We start from the raw sequence: 23170 nt of genomic DNA on the forward strand, positions 1-23170 counted from the left end.
CAAGAGAGCCAAAATATGATCTTGAACATATCCCTCCTGAATTTAGAGACCATCTAAAGAATAGATTTGATGCATTGAACACCAACGACCGAAAATCAGAAGAGTTGTGGGAGGATATCAAGAACATTATGCATAAAGAAAGCAAGAGATCACTAAAAAGACGAGAAAGGAAGAGAAGACCAAAATGGATGACAGAAGAGACTCTGAACCTTGCCCTTGAGCGGAGAGAAGCTAAAGCGAATGAAAGAAATGACAAGATAAAGGAGCTGAACAGAAGATTTCAAAGAGCAGCTCGAGTAGACAAAACCAATTACGTGCATATTAGGTAATTGAAAATACCATGGCTTGGGGTAGGCAAATCTTAGTCTTCATGGAGTTATCCTTGCTCTTCAGCAAAGACCTTGGAAGAGGTCTTGTTCAACAGATTTGTCCAATGCAGTATATTTTTTGATTCCTTAGCTGCTTCTTCCATTGGTGTTGATTGTAGAACCAAGTAATATGAAGTCTTTAACAACTTCAATTTTTTCTCCATTCATCATGATGCTGTTTATTTGTCTGGTTGTGAGGATTTCTGTTTGCATTTCATTGAGGTATAGTCCATACTGCAGACAAATCTTTAATATTCATCAGTAAGTGCTCCAAATCATCCTCACTTTCAGCAAGCAAACTTGTGTCATCTGCATATCTCAGGTTATATTTCTTTGAATACATTGTATTCCTGATGTCATGTTCTTCTTCACATGGTCCATCTTCTCAGATTATTTGCTCAGCATACAAATTGAGTAAGTATGGTGAAAAGACACAACCCTGATACACTCCCTTCCTGATTTTAAACCAAACAGTATCCCTTTGTTCTGTTTGAATGACAACCTCCTGGTCTATGTACAGGTTCCTTATGAGTACAATTAAGTGTTCTGGAATTCTCATTCTTCTCAATGTTATCCATAATTTGCTATGATCCATATATTCAAAAGCCTCTGTATAGTCAATAAAACAGAGTAAACATCTTTCTGGTATTCTTCGCTTTGAGCCAAGATCCATCTGACAGCAGCTATGGTATCCCTCACTCCACATCCCCTTCTGAATCCAGTTTGCATACCTGTAAGTTCTCTTGTCAATATACTGCTGCAACCATTTTTGAATTAAATTCAGCAAGATGTTACTTGTGTGTGATATAAATGATATTGTTCGATAATTTTCACATTCTGTGGGATCACCTTTCTTTGGAATGGGTAGAAATATGGATCTCTTCCAATCGGTTGGCCAACTAGCTGTCCTCCAAATCTCTTGGCATACCCGAGTGAGTGCCTCCAGCACAACATCCGTCTGTTGAATCTTCTCAGTGGGTATTTTGTCAATTCCTGGAGTCTTGTTTTCAGCCAATTCTTTCAGTGCAAGTTCAACTTCTTCCTTCAATATCTTGGTTCTTGATCATATGCCATCTCCTGAAATGGATGCTCATGGGCTAGTTCTTTTTGGTATAATGACTTTGTGTATTCCATCCATCTTCTTTTGATGTTTCTTCCATCATTCAACATATTGCCCATGGAATCTTCCAATATTGCATTTCTTTGTTCTTTCCATTCTCAGTTCTTTCATCTTGAGAAATACTGAGTATGTTCTTACCTTTTGGTTTTCTAACTTCAAGTCTTTGCACATTTCATTAGAATAATTGACGTTGTCTTCTCAAGCTGCTCTTTGACATCTGTTCAGCACTTTTATGCTGTGAATTCTTCCATTTGCTTTAGCTACTCCCCATTCAAAAGCAAGTTTCAGAATCCCTTCTGACATCTATTTTTGTCTTTCCTTCCTTTCCTGTCTTTTTAATGACCCTTTACTTTCTTCATGGATGATGTTCTTGATGTCATCCCATAATTCCTCTGGTTTTCAGTCACTGTTCTTCAGGGTGTCAAATCTATTCTTTAGATGGGTTCTAAATTCAGGAGGGATATAATAAAGGTCATATTTTGACTCTAATGGACTTTTTAAAATTGTCTTCAGCTTCAGCTTGAACTTGTGCATGAGCAGTTGATGGTCTGTTCCACAATCAGCTTCTAGCCTTGTTTTGGCTGAAGATACTGAGCTTTTCCATCACCTCTTGCCACAGATATAGTCAATCTGAATACTGTGTACTCCCTCTGGTGAAGTCCACGTGTATATCCACCATTTATGTTGTTGAAAAAAGGTATTTGCAATGAATAAGTTGTTGGTCTTGTAAAATTCTATCATGTGATCTCCAGCATTGTTTCTATCACCAAGACCATATTTTTCATCTACCAGTGATTCTTCTTTGTTTTCAACTTATGCATTCCAATCACCAGTGATAATGAACACATCTTAATTGCATGTTCAGTCAATTTCAGACTGCAGAATTGAAATTCTACAATTTCAGACTGTAGATTGGTAAAAATCTTCAATATCTTCATCTTTGACTTTGGTGGTTGGTGCATAAATTTGAATAATAATAGTATTAACTGGTTTTCCTTATAGGTATATGGATATTAGCCTATCACTGACAACATTGTAATTCAGGATAGATCTTGATACATTCTTTGTGATGATGAATGCCACACTATTCTGCAGTTTGTCATTCCTGACATAGACATGCCACATCCACAAATAAGGGTCCCAAGAGCACTACTGTATCCACATCATTAAGTTTGGCTCTACTCTGAGGAGGCAGTTCTTCTCCAGTCATATTTTGAGTGCCTTCGACCTGAGGAACTCATCTTTTGGCACTATATCCGACAATATTTCAGGGCTATTCATAAACTTTTCCAGTAATATATCAGATAGCGTTTCACTGTTATTCATAAGGTTTTTGCTGGCCTTTTTTTTTTTTTGAGAAATTGATGGCTTCTTCTTTCTTCCAAGTCTGTATTAATCTGGAAGCTCCACTGAAACCTGTTCACCAAGGGAGAATAAATCATATAGCTGTTGACTTACATATGGAGAAAAAGTCAAGGTGATATTAAGAAATAATAGATTGTTTTAAACTTAGGAAGGTAAGGCTAAATCTCAGAGTAACTACAAAGAAAATTAATAAACCCACTCACTGAAGTAAAGAAAAAAATCATAAAGACTCAGTAAGTGCCAAATCAACAATAAAGGAAATAAAAAGAAAATCTATCTATCTATCTATCTAAAAGAACTCAGAACAGTAAACTTATCAGAACAAAGAAACCATCAAAACCACAAAACAAAGCACAACAGAATGACAGTAGTAAATTCATACTTATCAATAACCATTCTGACTATAAATGGTTTAAATACATCAGTCAAGAGACAAAGAGTGGTAGAATGAATAAAAAAATAAATATCTTGTCAATATGTTGCCTACAAGAGACACACTTTAGACACAAAGACATAATAGGTTAAAATCAAAGGATGAAAAAATATATATCAAGCAAACAATAACCAAAAAACAGCAGGAGTGGCAATATTAATCTCTGACAAAATAGACTTTAAGTCAAAATACATAAAAGAGACAAAGAAAGGTGTTATATAATGATTAAAGTATAAATCCACCAAGAATATAGAGTAAATGTTTATATGCACCCAATGACAGAGCTCAAACATACATAAAGTCTAATAGTACTGAAAACTGAAATACACAATTCCACAACAACAGTAGGAGATTTTAATACACCTCTTTGATGAAGGACCGGACAACTAGGAAGAAACTCAGCAAAGACACAGAAGATCTAAATAACACATTGAACCAACTTGACCTCATAGACATATACAGGACACTTCACCAGCAGCAATAGAGTATACATTCTTCTTCAATGCATATGGATCATTTTCCAGAAAAGACCACAGACCACATTGTAGACCAAAGTAAATCTAAATAAATTTAAAAAAAAATCAAAATAATACAAAACATCTTTTCTGCTCACAACACTGTAACAATAGAAATCAACATTAGGAAAAATATCAACTACATGGAAAATTTTCCAGCAATATATCAGACAGTTTCACAGCTATTCATAAGAAAAAAATTCAAGCCTTGAGTTGCAATATTGAAGGATTTCATGGGCAAAATATTGAACAATGCAGGAAGCATCAAAAGAAGATGGAAGGAATACATGGAGTCTTTGTATCAAAAAGAATTGGTCAATATCCAACTGTATCAGGAAGAAGCATATGATCAAGAATCAATGGTATTGAAGGAAGAAGTCCAAGCTGCATTGATGAAATTAGCAAAAACACAAGACTTCAGGATTTCATGGAATACCCATTGAGATGTTCCAACAAATGGATGCAGTGCTGGAAGTACTTACTCATTTATGCCAAGAAACGTGGAAGACAATTTCCTGGCCAACTGACTGGAAGAGATAAATATTTGTGCCCATTCCAAAGAAAAGTGATTGAACAGAATGCTGAAATTATTGAACGATGCCATTAATATCACATATTAGTAAAATATTGCTGAAGATAACTCAGAGATGGTTGTAGTAGTATTTTGACAGGGAACTTCGAGAAATGCAAGCTGGATTCAGAAGAGGACATGGGGCAAGGGATATTGTTGCTGATATCAGATAGATCGTAGCTGAAGATAAAGAATACGAGAAAGATGTTCAACTGTGTTTCATTTACTATGCAAAGGCATTCAACTCTGTGAATCATAACAAATTATGGATAACATTGAGAAAGGGAATTCCAGAACACTTAATTGGGCTTATGAAGAACCTGTACATAGTCCAACGCACTGTTGTTCGAACAGAACAAGGGGATACTGAATGGTTTGAAAACAGGAAGAGAGTGTGTCAGAGTTGTCTGCTTTCACCATACTTACTCAATCTGTATGCTGAGAAAACAGTTTGAGAAGCTGGACTGTACGAAGAAAAACTTGGCATCAGTATTGGAGGAAGAACTATTAACAACCTGCTATATACAAATGGTACAACCTTGTTTGCTGAAACTAAAGGTGACTTCAAGCACTTACTGATGAAGATAAAAGACTACAGTCTTCAGTGTGGATTATACCTCAACATAAAGAAAATTGAAAACATTGCAATTGGAACAGTAAGCAACATCATGATAAATGAAGAATAGTTTGAAGTTGTTGGCTCTTTTGGACTTGTATTAATTGTCTTCAGCTTCAACTTGAACTTGCATATTAGCAGTTAATGGTCTGTTCCACAGTCAGCTCCTGGCCTAGTTTGACTGAACATATTGAGCTTCTCCTTAGCCGCTTTCCACAGATATAGGCAGTCTGATTCCTGTGTATTACATCAGGTGAAGTCCAAGTGTGTAGCAGCCATTCATGTAGTTGAAAAAAGATATTTGCAATGAATAAGTCATTGGTCTTGCAAAATTCTATCATGTGATCTCCAATGTTGTTTCTATCACCATGGCCGTATTTTCCAACTACCAGTGATTCTTCTTTGTTTCCAACTTTTGCATTCCAATCACCAGTGATAATCAGCATATCTTGATTGCATGTTTGGTCAATTTCAGACTGCATAAATTGGTAAAAATCTTCAGTTTCATCATCTTTGGCTTGGGTGTTAGGGGCATAAATTTGAATAATAGTAGTATTAACTGGTTTTCTTTGTAGACATGTGAATATTATCCTATCACTGACAGCATTGTACTTCAGGACAGATCTTGAAACAGTCTTTGTGATGATGAATGTCATGCCATTCCTTTTCAATTTGGCATTCCCAGCATAGTAGATCATATGGTTGTCTGATTCAAAATGGCCAAAACCAGTCCGTTTCAGCTCACTAATGCCTAGGGAGCTCTGGTAGCATAGTGGCTAAGACACTTGCCTGCTAACCAGATAGCTGGAGGTTCAAACCCACCAGCCACTCCTCGGAAGGAAGGTTGGGCAATCCTACTTCCGTAGTGATACTGCCTCGGAAACCCAAGGAGGGGTTGCTATGAGTTGGGGCCGACTCGACGGCACATAACAGCAACAGCAATGCCTAGGATATCAATCTTTATGTGTTCCATTTCATTTTCAACAACTTTCAATTTACCAAGATTCATACTTTGCACATTCCTCCTTCCTATTATTATTCAATGTTTGCAGCTGTTTCTTCCAATTATGAGACATGCCACATTGGCAAATGGTGGCTTGAAAGCTTTACTCCATCCAAATCATTAAGGTTGACTCTACTCTGAGGAGGTAGATCTTCCCCAGTCATATTTTGAGTGTCTTCCAAACTGAAGGACTCATCTTCTGTCATGAAATCAGACAATGTTTCAGGGATATTCATAAAGTTTTCCTGTAATATAACTGACAGTTTTTCACTGCTATTCATAAAGTTTTCACTGACCAATTCTTTGAGAAATGGATGGCCCCTTCCTTCTACCAAGTCTGTCTTAGTCTGGAAGCTCTGCTGAAACCTATCTACCATGGTTGACCCTTCTGGTATTTGAAACACTGGTGGCCTAGCCTCCAGTCTCACAGCAACATGCAAGCCATCACAGTGCTACAGTCTGACAGACAAGTGGTGTCATTAGCCATTTGTTGTTGTTGTTATGTGCTGTTGACCATTACAGAGATGCAAATCAAAACTATAATGCTGTGCCATCTAATGGTAGCAATGAGGGGAATTGATTAAAAAAAATGCTCGTGAAATTATGGGGACATTGGAACTCTTATACACTGTTATTGGGTCTGTAAAATGATACAAGCACTGTGGAAAATGGCATTTGTTCAAACAGTTAAAATTAGAACTACTCTATGATCCAACAATCCCATTCTAGGTATAAATCCTAGAGAATATTATGTGTGACACAAATAGAAATATCAGTTATGACACAAATGTTCATTGCTGCATTATTCACAATAGCAAATAGATGGAAGCAACCTAAGCATCTATCAACTAATGAATGAATAAACAAATTTTGGCATACACAGGCATAGAAATACTACTCAAAAATAAAGAATAATGATCAATTCATGAAACAACTCATAATGTAGATTGATCTGGAAGACATTATGCTGAGTGACATAAGTCAATCACAAAACGACAAATATATGAGATCACTAATACAAAAAGTCAAGAATAAATTTTCACAGAGATCAAAACATATTTTGATGGTTACCAGGGATGGAAGGAAAAAGGACAGAGAATTATTAGTTAGTAGATACCTGTTAATTGTGGTGAAGAGAAAAGCAATATACAATATGGTGGAAGTTAGGACAATGTGGTCAAGACAAAGGAAGACACTGAGAGGTATGAAAGAATAAAGGGCAACTGTGATAAATACTGTAACATATACAATCCTGCAACAATAGTAATAACAAACAATTTGTGAGTGGATACACAAGTAGATATGTACTCTAAATACATGTGGGAAGTCATCTGGGACTACATTTGTGTGCATGTATAGGCACAGTTGTGAATATTTCTACATACATATTTGTATATGTTCTATGTGTATTCATATAATAGAGCACATAGAGGGCAGAGTTAAGGAAACTTCTTAGAAATAACTAAACACCCCAAAGGATTGAGCTACTGGGCTTGAGCGCTAAGGACCATAGACTCGGAAGATCTCTAAATCAATTGGCAAAATGTAGTTTATAAAGCTAATGTTCTACATGGTATTTAGGTGAGTAGAGTCTGAGATCTTAAAAGCTTGTGAGCAGCCATCTAAGGGACAATTGCTATTGTCTTCCTGCCTGGAACAAAGGAAAATGAAGAAAACCAAAGACTCAAGGAAGCAATTAGTCCAAAGGACTAATAGTCCACATGAATCACAGCCTCCTTTAGCCTGAGACTAGAAGAACCATATGGTGCCCAGCTACTACTACTAACTACTCTGACAAGGAACACTATAGCAGGTCCCTGTTAGAATGAATTAAAAATGTAGAGAAAAAAATCAAATCCATGAAAATGATCAGATTTACTGGTCTGATAGAGACTGGAGGAAATCCCAAGACTACAGACAAACCCATCCTTCTAACATGAAACTGAAGCACTCCTGTAGGCTACCTCTCAACCAAATAATAGACTGGCCTATTAAATAAACAATGAAACCCATGAGGAATATTCTTTTCTGAATAATCAACTATATGAGCCCAAGAAGACACTGAGACATTTGCTCAAAAGGGAAGATGAGATGGCCTGGAGGGGCAGGGAAACTGAACAAATGGAAACAGGAACCAGAGTGCAAATGAGGAGATTGCTAACATATTTCAGGGGTTGCAACTATGGTCATGGAGCAATGTGTGTATCAATTGTTGAATGGAAAACTAATGTGCTGTGCAAACTTTCACCTAAAGGACAATAAGATGTATTTAAAAAAGTGAATTCATGGAATTTTTCTTTGATGAATAAAGTAAATAGGTTGTTGTTGTTAGGTGCCATCAAGTCATCTCCAACTCATAGTGACCCTATGCACAGCAGAATAAAACACTGCCTGGTTTGTGCCAGCCTCAAAGTCCTTGCTATACCTGAGCTCATCATTGCAGCCAGTGTTTCTATCCATCTCATTGAGGGCCTTCCCCTTCTTTGTTGACCCTCCACTTTACCAAACATGATATCCTCCTCCAGGGAATGGGTCCTCTGACAACATGACAAAAGTAGGTGAGACGAAGTCTGGCGATTCTTGCTTCCAAGGAGCATTCTGGCTGCACTTCTTCAACAAAAGATTTGTTAGTCCTTTAAGCAGTCCATAGTACTCTTAGTATTCTTCTCCAACACCACATGTCAAAAGCATCAACTCTTCTTCAGTCTCCCTTATTCATTGTCCACATGATTAAGAGGTGATTGAAAATACTATCGCTTGGATTATGCACACCTTAGTCTTCAAGGAGATATCTTTGCTCTTCAGCACTTGAAAGAGTTCTTTTGCAGCAGATTTGCCCAATACTATATGTTGTCTGATGTCTTTACTGCTGCTTCCATTGGTGTTGATTGTAGAACCAAGTAATATGAAATCTTTGACAACTTCAATCTTTTCTCCACCCACCATGAAGCTGTTTATTGGACCAGTTGTGAGGATTTTTGTTTTCTTTATATTGAAGTGATCCATACTGCAGTCTGTAGTCTTTAATCTTCATCAGTAAGTGCTTCAAGTCATTCTCACATTCAGCAAGCAAAGTTGTATCGTCTATGTATCACAGGTTGTTAATGAGTCTTCCTCCAATCCTGATGCCATGTTCTTCTTCATATAATAGAGTTTCTTGGATTATTTGCTCAGCATACAAGTTGAATAAGTATGGTGAAAGGATACAACCTTGACACACTCCCTTACTGATTTTGAACCATGAAGTATCCCCTTGTTCTGTTTGAATATCAGCCTCCTGATCTATGTGCAAGCTCCTTGTGAATACAATCAAGTGTTCTGGAATTCCCATTCTTCTCAATGTTACCCATAATTTGTTATGATCTACACAATCAAATGCTTTTGCATAGTCAATAAAACATAAGTAAACATCTTTCTGGTATTCTTTACTTTCAGCTAAGATCCATCTGACATCAACAATGATATCCCTCATTCTATGACCTCTTCTGAATTGAACTTGTATTTCTGGAAGCTCTCTGTCAATATACTACTGCAACTGTTTTTGAGTTATCTTCAGTAAGATTGTAGTTGCATGTGATATTAATGATATTGTTCAATAATTTCCGCATTCTGTAGGATCACTTTTCTTTGGAATGGGTAAAAATATGGATCTCTTCCCGTCAGTTGGCCAGGTAGCTGTCTTCCAAATCTCTTGGCATAATCAAGTGAGTGCCTCCAGTGGAGCATCCATTTGTTGAAATATCTCAGTGGGTATTCCATCAATTCCTGGAGCCTTGTTCTTGGCTAATACCTTCAGTGAAGCTTCAACTTCTTCCTTCAGTACCATTGGTTCTTGATCATAGGCCACCTCCTGAAATGGATGAACATTGACCAATTCTTTTTTTGGTACAGTGACTCTGTATTCCTTTCATCTTCTTTTGATGCTTCCTGAATCACTGCATATTTTGTCCATAGCATCTTTCAGTATTGCAGCTCAAGGCTTAAATTATTTCCTCAGTTCTTTCAACTTGAGAAATGCCAACCATGTTCTTCCCTTTTGATTTTCTAACTCCAAGTCTCTGCACATTTCATTACAGTAATTGGCTTTGTCTTTTTGAGCTGCTCTTTGAAATCTTCTGTTCAGCTTTTTCATCTTGTCATTTCTTACATTTGCTTTAGCTACTCTCCTCTCAAGGGCAAGTTTCAGGGTCTCTCCTGACATCCATTTTGGTCTTTTCTTCCTTTCTTGTCTTTTTAATAATCTTTTGCTTTCTTCATGGATGATGTTCTTGATGTCATCTCACAATTCTGCTGGTTTTTGATCATTGGTGTTCAATGCATCAAATCTATTCTTTAAATGGTCTCTAAATTCAGGAGAGATATTATCAAGGTCATATTTTGGGTCTCATGGACTTGTTTTAATTTTCTTTAATTTCAACTTAGACACGCACATGAACACTTGATGATCTCTTCCACAATCAGCTCCCGGCTTTGTTTTGGCCACAGATAATGAACTTCTCCATTGCCTCTTGTCACAGAAGTAGTCCACCTGATTCCTATGTATTCCATCTGGTGAAGTCTACATGTATAGACATAGCTCATCCTGTTGAAAAAAGGTATTTGCAATGATTAAGGTCTTGCAAAATTCTATCATGTAATCTCCAGTGTTATTTCTGTCACCAAGGCCATATTTTCCAACTACTGGTAACTCTTCTTTGTTTCCAACTTTTGCATTCCAGTCACCAGTGATAATCAACACATCTTGATTGCATGTTCAGTCAATTTCAGACTGTAGAAGTTGACAGAAATCTTCAGTTTCCTCATCTTTGGCTTTGGTAGGTTGGTGCCTAAATTTTAATAATAGTGATATTAACTGGTCTTCCTTGTAGGCTTATGGACATTATCCTATCACTGACAGCAATGTACTTCAGCACGGATCTTGAAACAGTCTTTGTGACAATGAATGACACATCATTCTTCTTCAATTTGTCATTCTTGACATAGTAGATCATATGGTTGTCTGATTAAAAATGGCCCAAACCAGTAGATTTCAGCTCACTATTGCCTCAGATATTGATCTTTATGGGTTCCATTTCATTTTTAACAACTTCTAACTTTCCTGGATTCATACATCATACATTCCATGTTCTGATTATTAATGGATGCTTTTACTGTTTGTACTCATTTTGAGTCATGCCACAGCAGCCAATGGAGGTCCTGGAAGCTTTACTCTATCCGTATCATTAAGGTCATCTGTACTCTGAGGAGTCAGCTCTTCCCCAGTCGAATTCTAAGTGCCTTCTGACCTGATGGGCTCATCTTCTGATGCTATATCAGACAATGTTTCAGGGCTACTCATACAAACGTCCAGTAATTTATCAGACAGTGTTTCACTGCTATTCATGAGATTTTCACTGGCCAATTCTTTGAGAAGTGGATGGTCTCTTCCTTCTTCCAAGTCTGTCTTAGCCCAGAAGCTCTGCTAAAAAGTGTCCACCATGGGTAACCCTGCTGGCATTTTGCAACATAGTGGAATGACCTCCAACCTTAGAGCAACACATAAGTCACCACAGGGTGACAAACTGACAGAGAAGTTCATCTCCCTTAGTTGTTCCTAACCCTTTTACACCTGCCTACCTCAGGCCCAGGCCTCAATAAAGAGCGACCCCAAGCAAAAAGCAGCTCCCAGGCTCCAGGCCCACCTACCTCAGACCCTGGCCTTAATAAAGAGCCACCCCCAAGAAAAAGCAGTCCCCAAGTCCTGGCCTGCTACCTTGGGCCCGGGCCTTAAAATAGAGCTGCTTGCAAGTGAAAAACAGCCTCCTTGTCCCAGGCCTAGCTACCTCCAGCCCCAGTCTTAATAAAGAGCCAGCCCCAAGTGAAAAGAAGTCTCCAAGCCCCAGGCCTGCCTATGTCAGGACTTGGCCTTAATAAAGAGCCTACCCCAAGCAGCACCAGCCCCAGTAAATATAGAACTGCACTAATCTCAGAGTGTCCTTTGCAGTCCCTTTTCTGGAAAAGCAAAAATATAAACAGAAGTGGAAATTTAGACATTTTTTCTGAGGATATTACTGTGACAGAATCTTTTCTCCTTATCTATCCGTCATCTACATTCAAAGGACAATGGAGTCACAGTCAGGGCTTGAAAAAGGTAACTGTTTGCCAATGCTGAGCTGTGATTGTGGAAGTCCCTGCCACCAAAGCACATGCAAGGTGATGAGGACGTGTGGTGGTGAAGTGTGTGTGTCAACTTGGCTGGGCTGGGGTTTTGAGTGGTTTGGCAGCTGGATGTAGTTATTCCCCATGATGAGATGGTAATCACCTCCACAGTGGAATCTGCTGTGAGAGCTTAACCAGTTGAGGGGAAGCTGCTTTTGGGGTAGCCTGTTTCCAGTACACATGGCACAGCTTTGGGAAGAAAGGTCTCCAGCTTTTTCACACATTTTGGATCTTGCATTTGGCAGCATCTTCATCTCCAGTTCCTGGGCTTCAACCAGTGGCCTGCTGTGTTGCCTGCTAATCTTGGAATTGTGCCATTTTACCTGCTGATCTTTGGTTTATCAGCCTCAGCAGTCAGTAGCTGCATGAGTCAGAAGAAGCCTCCAGCTCCAGGGGGCCTGGAACAAGAGGTCAAACTAAAACCAAAGTTTGAGGGGCCTTCACCCAAGCCCTAGAGCTCACACTATGAATCTGGACTTCTAGTCTCCTAAACCGTAAAATAATAAATTCCTGTTTGTTGCAGTCACACATTTGGGGTATTTCTGTTAAAGCAGCACTAGAGAACCAAGATAGGCACCAATAGCTATATTGGTGGAGATTGCAATTTATCACAGTCTGACTCACAGATGGCTGCACCTCTTTTGTGCAGGGTACTCAGTAAATCATCATCATTATTATTTTTAACTTTTTATTGCGATTTGGGTGAAATTTTACAAAGCTAATTCATTATACATTCAACAGCTCATACACATTTTGTTTCATGACACTGATTACAATTCCCACAAAGTAACAGCTCTCTTCCAACTACTGTGATTACAACTTCCCTGTGTCCTTCTTCCCAAGTATTCCTGCCCCTAGTTTTGTCCATAAGTAAATCTCCCCTTCTCATCTCCCATGGTTGATTGCTTCTAAGGAGTGCATCTTTCTGGTGTAGTTGTTCCTCTCACAGGCCTCTTTTTAACATTATCTCATATAATCCTTTTCTCCTTTATTCCTATATTCTCAGAGCTTAAGTACAAGCTATGGGCCTAAGGCCACATAGTTAATCAAAAGAGGAACCAAGATTTGAATCCAGAGTCTTCTCTGAAAGAAAGAATTCTTCCAGGTCTTTTTTCATACTCACACACCACGATCGGGCAGCTCCTCTTTGTGAATCCAAAAAGGTTTGCTCCAATTCTACAGACCCACTTACACTTCACTAAGCACACTGCGGTTTTCAGCCCATGTGCTCTTCCTTCATGCCTGTAGTGCTCTCTATTATTTCTATTCACCTTTTAAAACACAATGGAAGCATCTCTTCTCCTGTCCATGGCCAGATCATGCCCTCCCCCCACAGGGTTGAACACCTACACTGAGCTGCCAAGCCCCTTCCTTTTCCCTCCCCTTTCTCCTCTACCACCTCCTCTTCTCCTCTTTTCCTTCCGGAGTCTTCTCTGTTGTCAAGGCAGAGAACCTCCTCTCTACCAAATAGCAGCCTTCTCAGGCTTGACCGCACTCCCACATCCTGACTGACCCATGATCGGCATGTGGCTTGTGGTAATGACTGACACACTGAGTGATGGGTAACAACAACCCTAGTGATGCCACTGCCTTGGTGGCCTTTCCTTTGCATCACTGGCTGCCAACTGACACTGTGCTGTAGACCCTGAGGTCATTCTAGTGTCACTCCCTCTGACAGTGTCCCTTGTACTCCCCTAATGACACCAGTGCTCCTGTCTTCCTTCTCTGAGGGTGTTCCAGTCTTCTCTGGCAAAGCACCATCCGCCTGCTCCTCTCACGTCACTCAATCTACCTGTTCTTATCTCCACCCACAGATCCTGAGCTCCTTGAGAACCTGCCACACTGTATTCTGTGGTGATGTTACTTATCTGAGTTCTTGGTAAAATATGAATACACAGTGAATATTTTTTGAGTTAATCAGGTGCAAAAGTACTAAGAAAAACTTAGAACTACAGAGATAGATAATAAGATGGAGTCTACAAACAGGCCAGGCTCATAGAAAGTCTATAACAATTTATTTTCAAGAAGCCATTATTGTCTGTTCCTAACACTTATTTTCCTGTATGTACACTCCCTACTCATGCTAATTGAGGAGCCCTGGTAGTACAGTGATTAAGTCCTTGGCTGCTAACCAAGCTGATCTGTGGTTGAAATTCATTGGTCACTACAAGAGAGAAAGAAATGGTAGTCTGCTTCCTTAAAGATTTATAGCTTTGGAAACCCTATGAGGCAGATCTACTCTGTTGTTTAGGGTCACTATGAGTCAGAATTCGAATTGATGAGAGAGTTTTTTTCTAATCCTAATAGAAATGATTAATCCCCAGTAAATTTTTCTAATTTTGCTCTAGGCTAGTTTTTTTCTAGTTTCTATTACAAATTTAGGAGCTCTGGTGCCATAGTGCCTAAGGCATTTGACTGCTAACCGGAAGGCTGGTGGTCCAAAGCCACCAGCCACTCCTCAGAAAGAAGATTGGTCAATCTACTTCCATAGTGATACTGCCTTGGAAACCCAAGGAAGGGTTGCTATAAGTCAGATCCAGTTTGGTGGCAGTGAGTTTTGTTTTTATTACAAACTTAGTTTGCCACTCAACCTTTTTTCTTTTCTAGCTCTGGGCATTGTTTCAATACTAAATAATGCTCAATTTAAATGGAAATCTATAGTTTCATCCAAAACTAAGAGACAGAATATGTTCTACATTAGTTGATCACAAAATTGATGCCATCTTGAGACTATATTGGTATCTTTGAGTGCACTGTGGGCACAGGCTAAAAAGTATATCAATCTAAGATATTTGATTTGAAAGTGCACAAGAAAAAGTTGAGAGCATCTGTGAGTACTAAAGACTTAAAGGGGACTGGAACATCAAGGTTTGAGTGTAAAAACCATGTCTTTGCAGAAGGGAAGGTGTGTGCTTTTTTTACTTTTACCTTAGCCAATCTCACAAGAAAGAAAACCCAAAACTAGCTTAGAATCTTGCAACTCCATTCTGTCAGAACATATTGCTATTTAGAGGCTTAGGGATGCTGCCAATAAAATATTTCTTCAACCCCTGAGGTTCTACAAGAATAGACTCTTGGATAAGATTATTGTTAACAGCACAAGTGTTGATAGAGCCACAAGTTAATAGCTACTGGCAAACAGCTGCCTTTTTGTTTTCTATGAATAGTTCCTCCTCTTCTAGTCTGCCAAACTGAGCATGCTGGTGTGCTCTCCAAGTGGTACGTTGGAGGTCAATTCATTAATCATTCTCATATAGTGGGGAACAGAGACGCCTGTCTGGGAAGCCACTGGAAACGTTACCGGAAAAGCAGTCCTTTCTGGTTTTAGGGTTAAGCAAATAGCTAATATCTTTTTTACTCTCAAAATTCCTTCCTTGTGTTCCTTCCTCAAGGGCCTGTACTTCCCTCACCTGTTTATGTTAGAACTCAAATGACTGTATCACCTTTAAGTAGACAATTGAGTGATGGAGTGGGAGAGATGATTTTTGTTTTTGTTTTTGTTTTTCTTAATCATATCTTCTCTATTCACATAGAGTGTGTAAAATATTTTATCAAAATATCTTTGTAAACTTTTCCCCATGAAGAAAACTGATTCTCTGCATGCACTGATCTCAATGATTGGCAAGCCCACATCTGTCTTAGGTGGGCTATCGATGAAGATACTGTTACAAACCTGCTGTGCTTTGGGCTGGACTTGCATGCAGATCTAGGCAGGAGACCTGACACCAACTCTTGCTGACTTTGGACCTTTGGGCATTTTACATAACTTCCTTAAGCCTTTCTTTCCTCATGTCTAAAATGGAAATATCATATAACCTACCTCCCAGGGGTATTGTGAGGTTAAATGAGATGTATTTGTAAATTTCTGAACATAACAACATGTCCTCAGAACCCTCTCCTCTCTCTTCTTCCCCTCCTCGTCTCTCTCGCATTATTCTTTTTCCCTCTTCTTCCTCTTCTCTTCTCATCCTCCTGCATTGTTCCCAGTCCTCATACCTAAAACGTCTTTCTGCTGTCCTTTCTCATATCACTCTAGGTTATTCTTGAAACCACAGCTAAGAAATATTTTGTTGGTAGATCATACCTAGCCAGTCTAGTCTACTTTGAACTCCCTCCTTTGAACTCTGATGGTAATTATTTTCTCTCTTATAGCTATAATTCAAGTTTAATATTACTGAATATATGTGATATGCAGGTCTCACTGCTGTCGAGTTGGATCCGACTCATAGCAACCCATCCTTGGGTTTCCTAGGTGGTATCATCATGGAAGTTGAATGCTTAGTCTTCCTTCTGAGGACTGGCTGGTGGGTTTGGACCATCAGCCTTCTGGTTAGCAGTTAAATGCCTTAGGGACCACGCCACCAGAATTTCTATGATACACACACACACACACACACACGTATATATATATAAATACACACACACATACATACACATATATACATATTTGGAAGGAAAGCCTGGCCATCTACTTTTAGCTGCTGAAAACCCTGTGGAGAACAGTTCTGCTCTGACACACATGGGGTTGTAATGAGTCAGAGTTGACTTGATGGCTGTTGATTTTACACACATACACACATGCAGACTGTGTGTGTGTGTGTGTGTGTGTGTGTATACATGAGCCTTTCCTCTCTGCTCTCAGGATCTCTGTGAAATGTCCTGTTTGTTTTGTAAGTCAAAGAGATGCTCAGGAGTAATTGAATGCAGGGCGTATAATGCTTCCCTACTTTAGATTCAAGGCATCCAAAGCCAATCAGGAGACAGAACTCTGCCATGGTGGTTGTTTTCATGTGAATATCAAGCTCAAACATTCCATTGATTTTGAACCTCCACAGTGTGCGGTATCATCTTCCCTGACAAGCATCTTGCTCTGCTGCCCTACCTTTGTCCCAGGACCCAGGTTTCCTGCAGTCCTATCCCTTCTTCCCTCTTTAATTCAGGCCTCTATAGAACTTGTTGAATCCTTTACACTTTCATGATCCAAAACAAACAAGTAAACAAACGAGAAAACAAAAACTACTTTGGTAGGACTATTTTCTTCTCTTTACTTCTATGTGGTTTCCAGTGCTGTCTCATCAACTGTCTTTGGTTTGTCATATGTCCTCAAGCTCTCTCATCTTGTGTATTTGACGCTTGGTCACATTTCTCCAAGAGTAATACTAGTTTCTCTTAAAAGCAAACCAACATAAAAACCAAACCGTTTGCCCTCCACTTGATCCTGATGCATGGTGACTTCCTGTACTACAGAGTGGAACTTCAGAGGGTTTTCCTGGCTGTAATCTTTATGGACGGAGATTTCCAGGCCTTTCTTCCATGACACTGTTGGGTAGATTTAAACTGTCAATGTTTAAGTTAATAAAAACAATCAAACTCACTGTCGTCAAGTTGACTGGACTCATAGCGACCCTTCCTTGGGTTTCTGAGGCAGTATCTCTATGGATGTAGATTGCCCAATTCTTCCTTCCAAGGATTGGTTGGTGGGTTTGAACTGCCAGCCTTCTATGTAGACAAGTGCAAGTCATTTACATCACCCAAGGACCTGAACTCTGTTAACAGTTCTCTTAAAAAGAATTGGATCATGCTTTTGAACTTAATAGCTATTGAGCTGAGTAACCCAGGTGTAGCCTGGCCTAGATCATAAAAACTTCACCCTTTCCTATTTCCCCAGGGACATCATACCTACTGTGTGTGTCTTAATCTTAACAGTCTCAAGCATGGCAAATATTATGAGTAAGCTGCAAGACTGGGTAGTGTTTTGTTCTGTTGTATGTAGGGTCACTATGAATCAGAGCTGATTCAATAGCACCTAACAACAGCATGCACCCAGTGTATGACTGGCACTATGCCAGAGGCTAGCTGGCTATATTTCTTCCAAACAAGAACAGACACTACTGCAAACACTTGTCCTTGAAGAGACCTAGTTGGTCCATGTGTGACTCCAGTACCCTCCCTCATTCTTACACTGCCTTTAGATTTGTCCAAAAAATCTTTTCAATTAAGTTATTTTTCTTACATAATAACCTTAATTCCTTTCTCTCGTGATTACTTCCTAATGTCCACCTTTTCTCAATTCTTTTGCACTTTCTTTTTAATTTCTTATGGGTATTTATGGCTATTCTCAGAAGGAGAAATAAAGAGAGGTGATTTTGTTTTCTAGCAGCCATAGAAAAGAAGCACATAAAGGATGACCATTAACACAATATAGAGCTCAACCAAGAAACAAGAGTGGACTCTTTCATGACACCAAACCCACTGAGGGGCAGGGACACAGTCATCTTTCATTTCTCTGCCTAGCTAGCCCCTGACACAGTGTCAGTCACACATTGGGTACTTGCTGTTGTTAGGTGGTATTGAATCAGCTCTGATTCATAGTGACCCTACATACAACAGAACAAAACACTGCCCAGTCTTGCATCTTACTCATAATGCTTGCCATGCTTGAGACCATCATTGCAGTCACTGTTTCAATCCGTCTTGTTGAATGTCTTCCCCTTCTCTGTTGACCCTTGATGTTACCAAGCATGATATCTTTCTCCAGGATCAGTCCCTTCTGACAACATGACCTAAGTACCTGAGACAAAGTTATTGCATCTAAGGAGCATTCTGGCTGCACTTCTTCCAAGACAGATATGTTCATTCTTCTGGAAGTCCAGAATATTTTCCAACACCACAGTTCAATGGCATAAATTCTTCTTTGGTCTTCCTTTTTCATTGTCTGGCTTTTGCATGCATATGAAGGCCATTGAAAACACCATGGATTGGATCAGGTGCACCTTAGTTTTCAAAGTAACATTTTTGTTCTTCAACACTTTTAAGAGGTCTTTTACAGCATATTTTCCCAGTGCAATATATCATCTAATTTCTTGACTGCTGCCTTCATGAGTGCTGATTACTGATCCAAGTAAGATGAAATCTTTGACAACTTCAATCTTTTCTCTATTGATCATGATGTTGTTTCCTTGTCCAGTTGTGAGGATTTTTGTTTTATTTACATTGAGGTGTAATCCGTATTGAAGACTGTAGTCTTTGATATTCATCAGTAAGTGCTTCAAGTCCTCTTCACTTTCAGCAAGCAAAGTTGAATCATCAGCATATTGCAGGTTGGTAATGCTGATGCCAATCCTGAAGTTCCTCTTTATATAGTCCAGCCTCTGGGACTATTTGCTCAGCACACAGATTGAATGAGTATGATGAAAGGATACAACACTTACACACACCCTTCTTGATTTTAAACCATGCAGTATCCCCTTTTTCTGTTCAAATGACAGCCTATTTGTCTATGTCTAGGTTCCTCATGAGCCCAGTTAAATGTTCTGGAATTCTCATTCTTCTCAATATTATCCATAATTTGTTATGCTCTACACAATGCAACGCTTTTGAATAGCCAATAAAATAGAAGTAAACATCCTTCTGGTATTTGCCTTCAACCAACATCCATCTAATATCAGCAATGTGTTCCAGGCCTTCTGAATCCAGCTTGAATTTCTTGCAGTTCTCTGACAATATACTCCTTCAAGCATTTTTAAGTTATCCTCAGCAAAATGTTACATGTGTGTGATATTAATAATATTGTTCAATATTTTCCACATTCTGTTAACTTATCTTTCTGTGGAATGGGCACAAATATTGATCTCTTCTAGTTGGTTGACCGAGTATCTGTCTTCCAAACTTGTTGGAATAACTGAGTGAAAACCTCCAGTGCTGCAATAGTATATTCAAACACCTCAGAGTGCATTCCATCAGTTCTTTGAGCCTTATTTTTCACCAATTCCTTTAGTGCAGCTTGGACTTCCTTCAATACAATTGGCTCTTGATCATACCCTGCCTCAAATGGTTGACATCAATCACTTCTTTTGGCTCAGTGAGTGTGTATTCCTTCCATGTTCTTTTGATGCTTCCTTCATTGGTCAATATTTTGCCCTTAGAATCCCTCAATATTGCAACTTGAGGCTTGAATTTTTTCTTCAGTTCTTGAGAAATGCCAAGCATGTTCTCTTTTGGTTTTCGAAATCCAAGTCTTTGCACATTTCATTATAGTACTTTGTGTTTTCAAGCTGTCCTTTGGAATCTCCTGTTTGGCTCTTTTATTTCATCATTTCCTCCATTTGCTTTAGCTACTCTGTTCAAGAGCAAGTTTCAGCATCACTTCTGATACCCCTTTTGATTTTTTCTTCCTTTCATGTCTTTTAATGACCTTTTTGGGCAATCCTACTTCCGTAGTGATACTGCCTCGGAAACCCAAGGAGGGGTCGCTATGAGTCGGGGCCGACTCGACGGCACATAACAACAACAACAACAATGTCATTCTTAATGTCATCCCCACAACTTGTCTTGTCTTTGGTCATTGGTGTTCAATGAGTCAAATCTGATCTTCAGTTGGTCTGTAAATTCAGATGGGATACAATCAAGATTGTATTTTGACTCTCCTGGATTTGTTTTAATTTTCTTAAGCTTCAACTTGAACTTGCATATGGGAAATTGATGGTCTGTTCCACAGTCAGCTCCTGGTCTTGTTCTGACTGATGACATTGAGCTTTTTTCATTGCCTCTTTCTCCAGGTGCATTTGATTTGATTTTTATGTATCCTGTCTGGTGAAGTCCATGAATATAGTTGCTGTTTGCATTGTTGAAAATGGTATTCACAATGAATAAGTTGTTAGTCTTGCAAAATTCTATCATGAAGTCTCCAGGCATCATTTATTTCACCACAAGCATGTTTTCCAACTACTGAAGTTTCTTCTTTGCTTCCAGCTTTTGCTTGCAATTACCAGTAATTATCAATATAGCTTGATTGCATGTTTGGTCAATTTCAGACTGGAGATGTGGTAAAAATCTTCAATTTCTTCATCTTTGGCTTTAGTGATTCATGTGCAAATTTGAATAATAGTAATATTAACTGGTCTTCCTTGTAGGTGTATGGATATTATCTTATCCCTGACAACACTATACTTCAGGATATATCTTGAAATGTTCATTTAGACCACACCTGCAACACCATTCTTCTTCACTTTGTCATTCCCAGCATAGAAAGTGAAAACCATACTCACTGCCATCGAGTTGATTCCAATTCATAGTGTCGTCCATTGGGTTTCTGAGGTGGTAAATCTTTATGGAAGTAGATTGCCCCATCTTTCTTCCATGGGGTGGCTGGTGGGTTTGAACCGCCAACCATCTTGTTAGCAAATACTTTAGGCATTGTGTCACCATAGTTCCTTCATTCCTGGCACAGTGAACAATATAAATGCCAATGCAGTCCATTTCAGCTCATTAATGCCTAGGATATCGATCTTCATGTGTCCTATTTCATTTTTGACAGCTTCCACTTTTCCTAGATTTATGCTTTGTGCATTCTATATTCCAATTAGTAATGAATATTTGTAGCTGTTTCTTCTCATGTTGAGTCATTATTTTGTGTTACATCACAGCAGCATGCAAGCTACCACAGTATAACAAACTGACAGATGAGTGGTGGAGAGGTGCTTAGTAACTGATTTGTGGATGACTAGATGTACTTCTTCTCTTTTCTAAAAATCAGAACATAGAGATAGGCCCAGGGAGATGTATACTATTTACCTAGTGATGTCATGCTGGGGTAAAATTGACTTAGCTTAGTGTCCTGTTTCTCTACTGTTGCTATAATAGAAATACCATAAGTGTATGGCTTTAACAAATAGGAATTTATTCTCTTATAGATTAGGAGGCTAGATGCCCAAATGCAGAGTTCTGGCTCTAGGAGCTGGGTAAAGGCCCCTTAGCCTTGGGCTTCAGCTCTGCCTCTAATTCCAGGCCCACTGGAGCTAGGGATACTTCCTAACTCAGACAGCTGGTGCTGCTGAGGCTTAATTACACAATACCAAGATCAGCAGGAAACATGGCAAGCCAATGGTTCAAGTCCAGATACTGGGGATGAACGCTCATCCAAATGCAGGACCTAGATGTGCCAAAAAAACTTTCCCAAAGCTCTTCCATATACACATTATGAGATGTTTCTATACTTGTGAGTTGAATTATATACAATTTTATACATATTGTTAGTCAGATACATTCATAAATTAGGAATAAATCTTCAGTTTTAAAAAATGAATCTATAAAAGACTAGAGAATTTCAAATTTGTCCTCCATTAGGAGGAGTGTAGGAGGTAAAGTATCACATTCGGCACTGAAAAGTCTCACTCCATGGACTGTTTTTAGGGCAGAGATGCTGAGTTGGATGCCCTGGATCTTTAGGCCTGACATTCAATACCTGTGGAAGCTTCTGTGGAAACAGGAGTAAGATCGTCAAACCTCCTGGACCTCAGCATTCCATACGTAAAGTGAAAAGTACTAAAAACTACCTGAGTTAGACGATATCCTTGAAAATACCTTTATAAATTATTATTATTTTTATTTATTGACTTATTGGGTTAATATATGAAAAACTACAAAGAGCAAAGAACAAGCACAATATAATATTAGCTTTTCTCATTTTTTACAGTATTAACATTAGGCCACTGACTCTGGTTATGCACAAGCAGTTATGCTTTGTAGGTAGTTGCTGCTCAATAGATATGAAAACCAAAATCAAAACCAAAACAAAAAACTAAGCATCAGTATTGAAGGAATACTCATTATAACCTGCAATATGCAGATGACACAACCTTCCTTGTTGAAAGTGAAGAGGAGTTAAAGTACTTACTGGTGAAGATTGAAAATGACAGCCAGCAATATGGATTACACCTCAACATAAAGAAAACAAAAATCTTCACAACTGGAACAATAAGTAACATCTTTTTTTGGGGGGTGAAGATTTACAGAGCAAATTCACTTTCCATATAGCAGTTGACATATACTTTGTCTCATGTCATTGACCACAGTTTACCACAATGCAACAGCTCCCCTCCCACTTCCTCCCCATACTTACCTCTTCCCAGTGTCCATCCCTCCATACTCTCCTGCCACCTGAGCTGTCTCCCTGTGCATAAGCAGCCCTTCCTTCTCCCAT

The sequence above is a fragment of the Orycteropus afer genome, unplaced genomic scaffold, assembly GCF_000298275.1.
Source record: "Orycteropus afer afer isolate SDZICR_OR568_19922 unplaced genomic scaffold, OryAfe1.0 scaffold00369, whole genome shotgun sequence".
NCBI classification, from domain to species: domain Eukaryota; kingdom Metazoa; phylum Chordata; class Mammalia; order Tubulidentata; family Orycteropodidae; genus Orycteropus; species Orycteropus afer.